Here is a 10,344-nt window from a genome sequence, read left to right as displayed (position 1 = left end):
ATGTTTCAAAGACTCAGGCATTGCCTCCTGAAGAACATGCCGCCCGCTCTAGAGCGCGCGTCCACCGTATAGTGGCGCTGTCAGATGACAAAAATTCTGGAAACATCTAAATGCAATGAGTGATAAGACTAGGCTAGAGCAAATGTTTATTGTTACAGATCAGGGTATTCGACTAGAAGGGGATGAAGCAATAAAACATATAGCAAAAAAGGATGACAGAAAAATTTAAAGAAAGGAAAGTTGTAAATAATTTATCGATGGAGGATAGACCGGTTACTGCAATAGCTTCACTTGAGCAAAGAGAGAGGGAATGGGCAGAGAAGAAGGTTCCTAGTGGCACATCAACAGGACCAGATGGTATCCCGATTAGGTTGATAAAGAAGCTAGGACCAAAATCCAAGCAAACATTAATGCAGGTAGTGAATAAAATGATAGTGGATGGGAAAGTCCCTGATGAATGACGATTAAGTAGAATGAACACGATATATACGGGAAATGGGGACAAAGCTGACGTAAGTAACTATCGTCCCATAACAGTGACATCTGTGGTTTACAGAGTGGTGATGCAGATTATAAAGGATAGATTGCAGGCTTGGGTGGAGAACGAGGGGGTGCTAGCTAGGGGAACAACAAAATGGGTTCTGGAAACAAAGGAGGTTGGATGACAATCTATTTTCATTGACGCGGTGTATAGAGATTGCTGAAAAGGAACACAGGCCCCTATGGCTAGCATTTCAGGATATTAGGGGAGCCTATGACAACGTTATTCAAGAGTATTTGTGGGACATACTGGGAACATTGGATGTGGAAGATGGAGTAATTAATCTTTTAAAAGATATATATAAAGGTAACAAAGTGCTTATAAAATGGGGAAAAAATGGATCAAGGCCTGTAGAGATACAGCGGGGGCTTAGGCAAGGATGTCCTCTGTCTCCTTTGCTGTTCATGCTGTACCTGCAAGGATTAGAGACCAAAATAGAGAGGAGCGGACTAGGCTTCAACCTTTCTTTTTTCAAGCAAGGAGAATGGACTAAACAATCATTACCGTGACTAATTTCCGCGGATGTATAGTGCTAATGGCTGACAACAAGGAATATTTACAGAACTTGATAGACATATGTGGTACAGAGAGAGATAGATTAGGTTTCAAGTTTAGTTAGGAAAAATCTGCAGTCATGATATTTAATGATGAGGGCAGCGAGCATAGAATACAGGAGTTCACGTTAGAGGTAGTGGATGAGTACAAATATCTTGGGGTGTGGATAAATAACGGTGCTGAGTATCTGACAGAGCATGAAAAATATGTAGTGAATAAAGCTGGTAGGAATGCAGCTGTCATGAAAAATAGGGCACTGTGGAATTACAATAGGTATGAAGTGGTAAGAGGGATCTGGGAAGGGGTCATGGTCCCTAGCCTGACTTTCGGTAATGCGGTCTTGTGCATGAGACCAGATGTTCAAGCAAGGTTAGAAATTAAACAACGTGGCGTAGGGAGGCTAACTTTGGGAACACATGGCAATACACCAAATCAGGGGGTACAGGGTGACATAGGATGGGCGTCTTTCGAGAGCAGAGAGGCTAGCAGTAAGATAGCATTTGAGGAGCGATTGAGAAAAATGGGGAAAAGCAGTGGGCTAGGAAAGTTTTCAGATACCTGTACATAAAGAATGGTGACACGAAATGGAGAAAGCGAATTAGAAAATTGACAAGCAAATATCCGGACAGCAGTAAGGGGGCAAATCAGCAATTATCGGTTAAGAAAAGGTTAAAGAAACAGAGAGAGAGAGGTCTGTAGAAAACAGGGATGCTGACGAAATCGGCACTGAGAACATACAGGATGTTTAAGCAGGAAATTGCCGAAGAAAATACCTATGATAATTGTAGGGGAAGCTTTTTGTTGTTTGAGGCCAGGACTGGAGTTTTGCGGACTAAGACATATAGAGTCAGGTATACCACGAGATAGACACGTTGTGCATTGCGTTCGGAAAGGAGGAGGAAGCGGCTGAACACTTGATACTTTTCTGTAAAGGGCTTCACCCTACAGTGGAAAGCAGCGGGGCTGATTTACCCAAGGCATTGGGGTTTAAGGACAGTGAAGGGAAAGTAGATTTTAAGCGGGTAGAAGTAACCAAGCGAAGGTTTTATGATTGGTGGCTAAAAGCAAGACAAGAATAAAATTTCCTAAGTTATGGCTAGGTGGCTTGAGCCACCGCCCGATTTAAAGGGTTCAGCCGTATCCATCCATCCATCCAGCAGAAGACACGCAGGCGGCACAGAATTTTCTTGTGACTGCCGTTGCAGCAAAAAGTATGCCTTGTGGTGCGCTGTTTCTGATATTGTTTTTGTGGTGTCTTTAGCGTTACCGTTTGACAAGTTACGCGTCGATGACTGCATTTTCTGGAGTAAGTAGCGAGCGAAAATGCGTTGCTGTTGCGTTCCGTTTTGCACGTCCAGTCAGCGAAACAAGAAGCCCGGCGTTTCGTTCCATGAAATTCCTGCCGACGTAGAACTCCGGTAAAGATGGCTCAAGGTAATTAGAAGAAAAAACTGGCAGCCAAAGACATCAAATTATTCTGCAGTTTGTAGCTTGCATTTCCATCCAAGTGACTTTCGGGAAGTTGCCGATGTTGAAAAACGGTGTCGTTCCAAGCATTTTCAATCAGTACCCGTCGTACCTAAGGCCGGCACCAGCAAAATCCCGCGACGACAGCAGTATAAAGAAGCGAAAATGCGAAGACTCGCCTGTGGGCGCCGTCCGTAGTCCTGAATCTGGACCATCGGGCGTGACCGCCGTAGAGGCCGTAGAGCTTTACCTGGTGGCTAGCGAGTCAAGTGATGCAGCCGGCACCGTAAGTCCTGTTCCCGTCCGTCAGACCACGCCCGCCATACTCCCGTCCGGCACCCAAACAGACAAACAAAAATCATCAGCGGCTTTCCTTTACTGAAAAAAGTGGCGCGCGATAAGGAACGTGCTTGGAAATCACGAAATTAACGGCTCAAATGCACTGTTGACGCGTACAAAAGGAACTGGAACGCAAGAAAAAATGCCACGTAAAAACGTTCCTTCGGATTGCGGCAGACACCGAACACAAAAAGAAAGACAGGCTATTACTAGATGTTGTTAACTATACGGCAAAAAAAAACAGTGTGGAGTGAGACCACCGTCCGACACTGCATCATTCTGCACAACATTTCTCCCAGGTGCTATGAGCACCTCAGAACAGAACAACTCCTTGTCCTGTCTAGTAGAAACACACTTAACAAATACATGGGGACCTGCTCAGGAGAAGTTGGGTTCAGTTTAGCCTGGTCAAGAGAACGTTGAGCGCTCGAGCTAGATTGCTTAGTCACCTCACAATCAAGGGTGTGTAGCCTAGTCATAGACGAGATGCATATCAAACAGAAGCTGGAATACCACAGGCAGAGGGACGCTTTTCTGGAAGACATTGATATCAGCCCAGATCTTGACAGTGCAGGAAAGGGGTGAAATCGCCAATTCTTTGTTGTGTTTCCTGCTCTGTGGGTTGCACGCCAGGTTCAAAATTCCAGTGGGGTATTTCTTCACCAAGGGATGCACAGGCGAAGTGATGGCAGTAGCTATCAGGCATGTGGTAAAGAAGACGGAAGAAGTTGGATATAAATTGTAAGACTCGTCACAGACAACCACAAGGTCAACGTGACTGCAATGGAGTTCTTATCACAAGGGCAGCCATAAATACGAGTGCCACATCCTGCCGACCCGTCTAGGCACCTCATGTTGGCTTTCGACCAAAGTCACATATCAAAAACGTACGTTCGCAGTTCCTACCGAAGGAAATGGGAGCAAAGGAAGAAAGCTTTTCACTCTATGTCAGAGAATTATACAACATGCAAAAGGGGTCCACCATGAAGCCCGTGCGATTTCTCACTAGAAAACACGTCTACCCATCCACCAGAGAGAAAATGGCAGTAAAGCCAGCGATTGAGCTCATTTCACCTCCTGTGACCGCTGCCTTAAGCTTTATGAAGGAACAGGCTGGGCACACATGCGACGCTAAGTTCTTAAACGTAGGCCCGACAGTCGAGCCCATGTGCAAGATGAACAAGTTGTTTGTAATCATGGACGTCGGTAGCCGTAGCCAGCACATTCATCAGAACTATCCGAACAAAAAAGAATTTTCGGACATTGATGATCGTAGGCTGCACTGTATGGAGCACGAATTCGTTGAGTACATGGAAGGCCTGAAAAATGCGACCACCCAAAAGAACGTTTTAATTAAAGAGACCTACCACGCCTCGTGTTCACGACGCTGTAAAATGTGCACTGCATCCGATTCTTGCTAAATGAGTGCACCTTCAAGTTCGTCTTGACGCGCAAATTTTCAAGTGACCCCACTGAGTCTCTCTTTGGCTCTCTGCGACGTTCAGCAGGATGTAATGACGTGAGAAGTGTTTTGAGCGGGTTGGAGAAAATGCTGCGTACTGGCATTGTTGCAGCCTCAGAGAACAGCAACGTCCGCAGCTCCACTTTCTTTGTCTCATTCCGTGCCATTGACAATTTAACTGAAGCTGGGGCCGCAACTGCAGCTGAAAACGAAACTATAGAACTGGCTACAAACACACTCCAAGATATGTGTATGTCGTCGGAGCCTTTCCTGCCGACTCCGGAAATACCAGCCATCAGCCTTATTGGGAGCTACATAGCTCGTGTGGTTTCCATGAAGGTCGAATGTGACAGCGATGTGGCTTTGGTGCAATCCCCCCCCCCCCCCCCTCAGTCAGTCGGCAACCTGTCTTCGTGAGCATGTACCGGAGCTTGCTGGTCGGCTTGTGGGCAATGCGCATGCCGTATTTCGAAAATACGCGCGATAGTGCATACATCCCATTACTCAGACCAGACGAACTTTCGTCGAACCATTGATTACGTTAAAAGAAGAATAAAAATTCAAATGAAACCATTCATTAAATCAGTAAATTCTCTAAGTCTTGCCCTCCTCCACGTGTTTAAACTGAGGGCGGAGGTGGGTGATTGGTGATCACCCGGGTTCGAACCCGACCGCGGCGGCTGCGTTTTTATGGAGGCAAAACGCTAAGGCGCCCGTGTGCTGTGCGATGTCAGCGCACGTTAAAGATCCCAAGGTGGTCGAAATTATTCCGGAGCTCTCCACTACGGCACCTCTTTATTCTTGCACTTCCTCTTTTACCCCTTCCCTTACAGCGCGGTTCAGGTGTCGGCCGATATATGAGACAGATACTGCGCCATTTCCTTTCCCCCAAACCTATTATTATTATTATTATTATTATTATTATTATTATTATTATTATTATTATTATTATTATTATTATTATTATTATTATTATTATTATTGGTTATCACGAAATGAAAGGCGCGGTAACTATCTCACTTCTCGTGGACACCTCAATCGCGCCGTAAGAAAAGGGAGAAAGGTGGGAGCGAAAGTGGAAAGAGAGAGAGGTGCCGGAGTGGAGTACTCCGAAATGAATTCGACCACCCGGGGATCTTTATCGACCACCTGGGGATCTTTATCGTGCTGTTACCTGTTGGTACCATACCTGATACCTGATTTAATATCTGCAGCGGGCCCTTGGACCTAAGATGTTAAACTTATTTTTGGAATATGGCGGAGTGCTTGGCTTGAAGCACTCTGGCACGGGTCGGCCCGGTTTTGCACTGCCTCCGGGATCGGCCCGGGGCAGTGCTCTCCTATCCTTTACCCCTTCTACTTTCAGCACGCGGCAGCGAGCGTGGCTCGGCTTGAGCCAGTAGGCAGGCCCGTGCACTTTCCCTTTCTTTCTTCCTATCAGCAACATCAGTCAGTGAGTCAGATCTTTATCGTGCGGAGGGTGGGTTCCTGTCCTTACGAGGCTGGGATCTAGGGGGGCTCACACATGTGGCAAGGGCTCCTTGTCATTGGGGGTATCTGTTGCTAAAACGTCGTCGTCGCTTCAGATGACACGGTTGTTGCGACGCGCGGCCTTTCTTTCAATCTTTCCTATCACATCTCTTTCAACTCTCCTACTGTCTGCACGTGGCAGCGATTGTGGCTCAGCTTGAGCCAGTGGGCAGGCCCGTGCACTTTCCTTTTCATTCTTCCTGCGGTCGCAACATGTTTATCGTGCACTGACATCGCGCAGCACATGGGTGCCTTTCAATTTTCGGTTCCATCGAAACGAAGCGAGGAAGCAAGTTTGCCGCAGAGGCAGGAGCGCGAGCACACCAGAGCACATGGCATGGAAGCACGCGGAACACAGGCACGCAGGGGACGTACGTGGAGGGGACTCAGCTCGGCGGGATGCCCCGAAGTGGAAATCACCGCATTAATTTAGGCCACCTGGAGTTCTTAAACGTGGACTGACAATGAGCAAGACGCGGTTGTTTTTGCATTCTGCCTCCATCGAAATGCGGCCGTCGCGGCCGTGATTCGAGCCCATGACCTTTGAATTAGTAGCCGAACGCTACAGTCACGTACTGAGCCGCCGCGGCGCGAGCGTTCAGTGGCACGGCCGGTATATCGAGGGAAACGCGCGAGACTGGCCGTATTCGAGCTAACATGCCTACGTGACGATATACCACGTGTTTCAGGGAAACACCTGGTATATCACAGGCTGTGCTTTGCCTTATGCGTGTTCACTTACTTTTACAGCGCCAACTGCACAGTCTATAGGTTACCGGGCAGAGGCGGGTTTCTCGGAGCTGGGGGTTAGCAGACGACAGCGGGGCGCTCCACATTGCGCGCAGGGTGCCCTTGAGGTGTGCCCTCCTGCCCTGTACAACCATGCCAGAGCTATCACTCGACCTTTGGGTGCAACCGTGGTTAAACCCTGCATAACTTTTTTTCCAATAAATAATCGTAGAGACAACGGCTTGGATTTTGTCAGATGATTTAAGTTTCTTTGTGATCTTTCGGAGCGGCTGAAGGCAGCGAGGCCCCAGTGGCGTTCGAGTTTTTCTTTCCACGCTTTTCAAAGTGCTATCAATGGCAGTCTTTGGAAACGCCCGAAATTCGAAGCCGTTTTGGGTGACGAGAACACGATCTCTCAAGAATCTACTGCTCTGATAGCTTTCTGTCACCGGCTACAGATAGAACAGGGACTCAGCTTTCTATTCAAGGTATTGTTTGTCTGGACAACGAAGAAGTGTCCAAAATTGACATGATTTACCACAAAATAGCGATAAATCGAAGAACGTAATGAACAGCACACAACTGTACGTGGAAGAACCATCATCACCCATGACAGCTGGTGAAAATGCTCAGCTATACTCGAGTTCTTGCGCTCCCGCTGGCGGCCATGGGCCAGAACCATGTCAGTACGAAAGCGCTAGCGTCGTTAGTCAGTTTATCGATCTACGCATGCCCCTCCCCCTCCCCCCAAAAGGAGCAACATCGTGAAAAGAAGCGTAGCTAATAGTCATTCCTTAATAATAATAATTGGTTTGGGGGGAAAGGAAATGGCGCAGTATCTGTCTCATATATCGTTGGACACCTGAACCGCGCCGTAAGGGAAGGGATAAAGAGGAGTGAAAGAAGAAAGGAAGAAAGAGGTGCCGTAGTGGAGGGCTCCGGAATAATTTCGACCACCACGACGTTCCTTAACGAACAGTCTTTTGTGCACTCCTGGCACAGACCCTACAACAGCTCCTGTGGTTGCCGTTATCAATCCGCACCAGCTGACTGTAAATGTCGCGATGGATTTTGAACGAACGGTGCGTACGGGAATTTACTGTTGAAATGGAGTGGAAAAGGATTAGTAAAACAATCTTCAAGCTTTATTCCTAACGCATCTACATAACTTCGGGACCAGCAACGAGCGCGCGCGCAGACAGAGGAGGGAGAGTTACACCTCCGCTTCGAACGAGTCGTCCGTATATGCACTGTCCGGAGCGTCATCCGACGAGCTTTGAGAAGGTGGACCCTGCAAGACATCCAGTAAAGGTCAAAGGTGAAACGGTGAAAATCTGCACTCCTTGTGCTGCGAAATAAAGAATAGGATAGCGTACGTACGGTCTGAGTCAGCCAGGAATCGTACAAGGACTCGATGCTGGAATATAGGGCAACGTGAAGGTTGAGAGGGTCCACAGCAGCCAGGGAGGGCGACAGCAGGGAACGCTGAGTGGCCGCTGCGCTCTGCCGACCGGAAGCCTGCAACGAGTGGAGCGGGAAGTGCGCATAAACACTTAATTATACACTGTATTGGCAATGCGAATGCATTAGATGATGATGAAAGCATTTTTAACTAAAATTGGTGGTCGGTCCCTCTATTCCGGGAGTAAATTGAATCTTGCAACCGCTCTAGTCATTTTGGTAAGCTCCTGCTGAACTTTCGTGCTGAATCGTCAATTCTTTTACCTTTTCCATTCCTGGGCTTTGATAGGATCATACCATGTGGCATAGGTCCGCCTCTATGACACAGTGTCCGTGCATTGTGGCTCATAATCTTCTGGGTAGATTGTGTGAAGTCTCTTTGGGCTTGGATAAGTGTTTGTATTCCTATCACTATGCACCCATGAGTAGCGCCGCTAATGTGATAGCAAGTCGGCGCTGGCAGTTAATGACAAGATAATTTTTTTGCAGTTTTTGGTTACAAGAGAACGAAAACAGGAAGGATGAAAACTAATTCGAAAGATAAAACATCAGCATGCAGTTGCTTGTGTGTACGCTATGTTTCGTGTCCGAGTAACCGAGCAGCGCTCATGGACCGGCTTAAGGGGAGATGCCTAATAGCTACACACACGGTACGAGATGCAGAAATACCCTGGCTGGATACGAGAACATTATATGAAAAAAGAATTGCCTGTTGAAAGCGCGGACAACGCTTGGCACGAAAGGGAAAGTGAACGAAGGGAAAACCGGAATGGCAGGAGCGAAGAGGACCTGCGCATCGGGAGGCCGGGAACCTGGAAGGTGTCGCAGGAAGCAGCTTAGCCAAGCGTGGACTCGACCGGCAGAGTGCAGGAGGGTGTGCGTATCGTAAGAAAGCTGGAGCTCTAACACGGTACGCGTCTTAAGCAACAGCGCGAAAGCTTGCGCGGACAGCGGTTGTGGAGATTCGGGTTCGTTGGCTTCCGGGGCGCGGGAAGGGTCAAAATAGGAGATCCACTGCAGGGACAGAAGAATGACAAAGGAATTGTTTTCGGCGCCATCACAAATTGCAACAGGAAGAAGAAAAAAAGCTCGCACATCGCTACAGGAACGACTCACCTGGTCGAGCGACGAATTTACGGAGCTGAAAACTCGGTCAGAAAAAACTGACAGCATGTGGGTGACCGCTTGCAGGACATCGAAGGGGTTAGGTGATAAGCGTGGTGCCACAGCTGCCGTCGTGACGCGCTGCCTTTCGGTCTGCATGTATGAAGATCAAACCCGAGCATACAGAAGTGTAAATGATAGATGAAAGGTAAAAGGAGCACAGGGGTAAAATAAAGGGTTTTGAATGCTCCGAATACTTCATAAAGATAGTCCACACTGCCATCGCGATCACGAATTTCCCTGCGTAGCTCGCCAGTAAAGCTTAGACTCAAGCGAGGCAAACAGCTGTACCCAATTCAAACCTGCAAACTCTGCGTAAGAAGTGCGGGACGTGTTGGAACCGCGATAACTTCCCTATAATAGTTCTCGGCGGCAAAATGTCGGTGTGGTCCTCGCGCCTTCCCCCAAGGAGCCCCAACCCCGCGAATTATTTGGGCCACAGCAGAGGGCAGGCCGATACACATCCGACTGCATGGAGCGCGGATACCTCATCGCGGCTGTTCTGCTGAGCTCCGGCAGCCGCGCCGGTGGCCATGGCTTCTGGCTGGCTGGAGGCAGCCGGCAAGCGCTGCACAAGCTCCTCCAGGGCTGACAGGGCACGGCAGCCAAGCCCGTCTGCGTACTCCAGTCGCGGCCCGGCTCCTCTCTCCAGCGCCACTTCCAGGCAGCGTCGCATGGCTGCAGTGGCAGCGTTCTCGATCGTGGTCATGACCATAGCGAGCAGCGCTGACCGCGACTTCACAGCCAAGTAACGAAGGGAGACCGTCTCCAGCATTCTGGACACCACGGGTGCGGAAACCGAGCGCCCCACGAAGCGGAACTGCGAACCTGAGGCAGCGGGAGCAACCGGAGGCACAGGAGTATTTGGACCAGTGCCGTTCACTTGTCCGGTGGGCATCGCGTTGCTTCCAATAGAAATTTGGGCTTAAATTAATAGCTCTGCGCGGTCGACGTTTGCTACGCAGATCACCACTGTGTCGACCTACGGTGCTGCTAGCTGCAAACCAAGTAAATCATACGCAACCTTAGCCGGCCATTTATGAGACTCTACCATCCACGTGTTGCGATTATGCGGTTCAAGGTCATGGTGACGAAA

This window comes from Amblyomma americanum, chromosome 4, assembly GCF_052857255.1.
Source record: "Amblyomma americanum isolate KBUSLIRL-KWMA chromosome 4, ASM5285725v1, whole genome shotgun sequence".
NCBI classification, from domain to species: Eukaryota; Metazoa; Arthropoda; class Arachnida; order Ixodida; family Ixodidae; genus Amblyomma; species Amblyomma americanum.
This window is presented reverse-complemented; position numbering follows the sequence as displayed.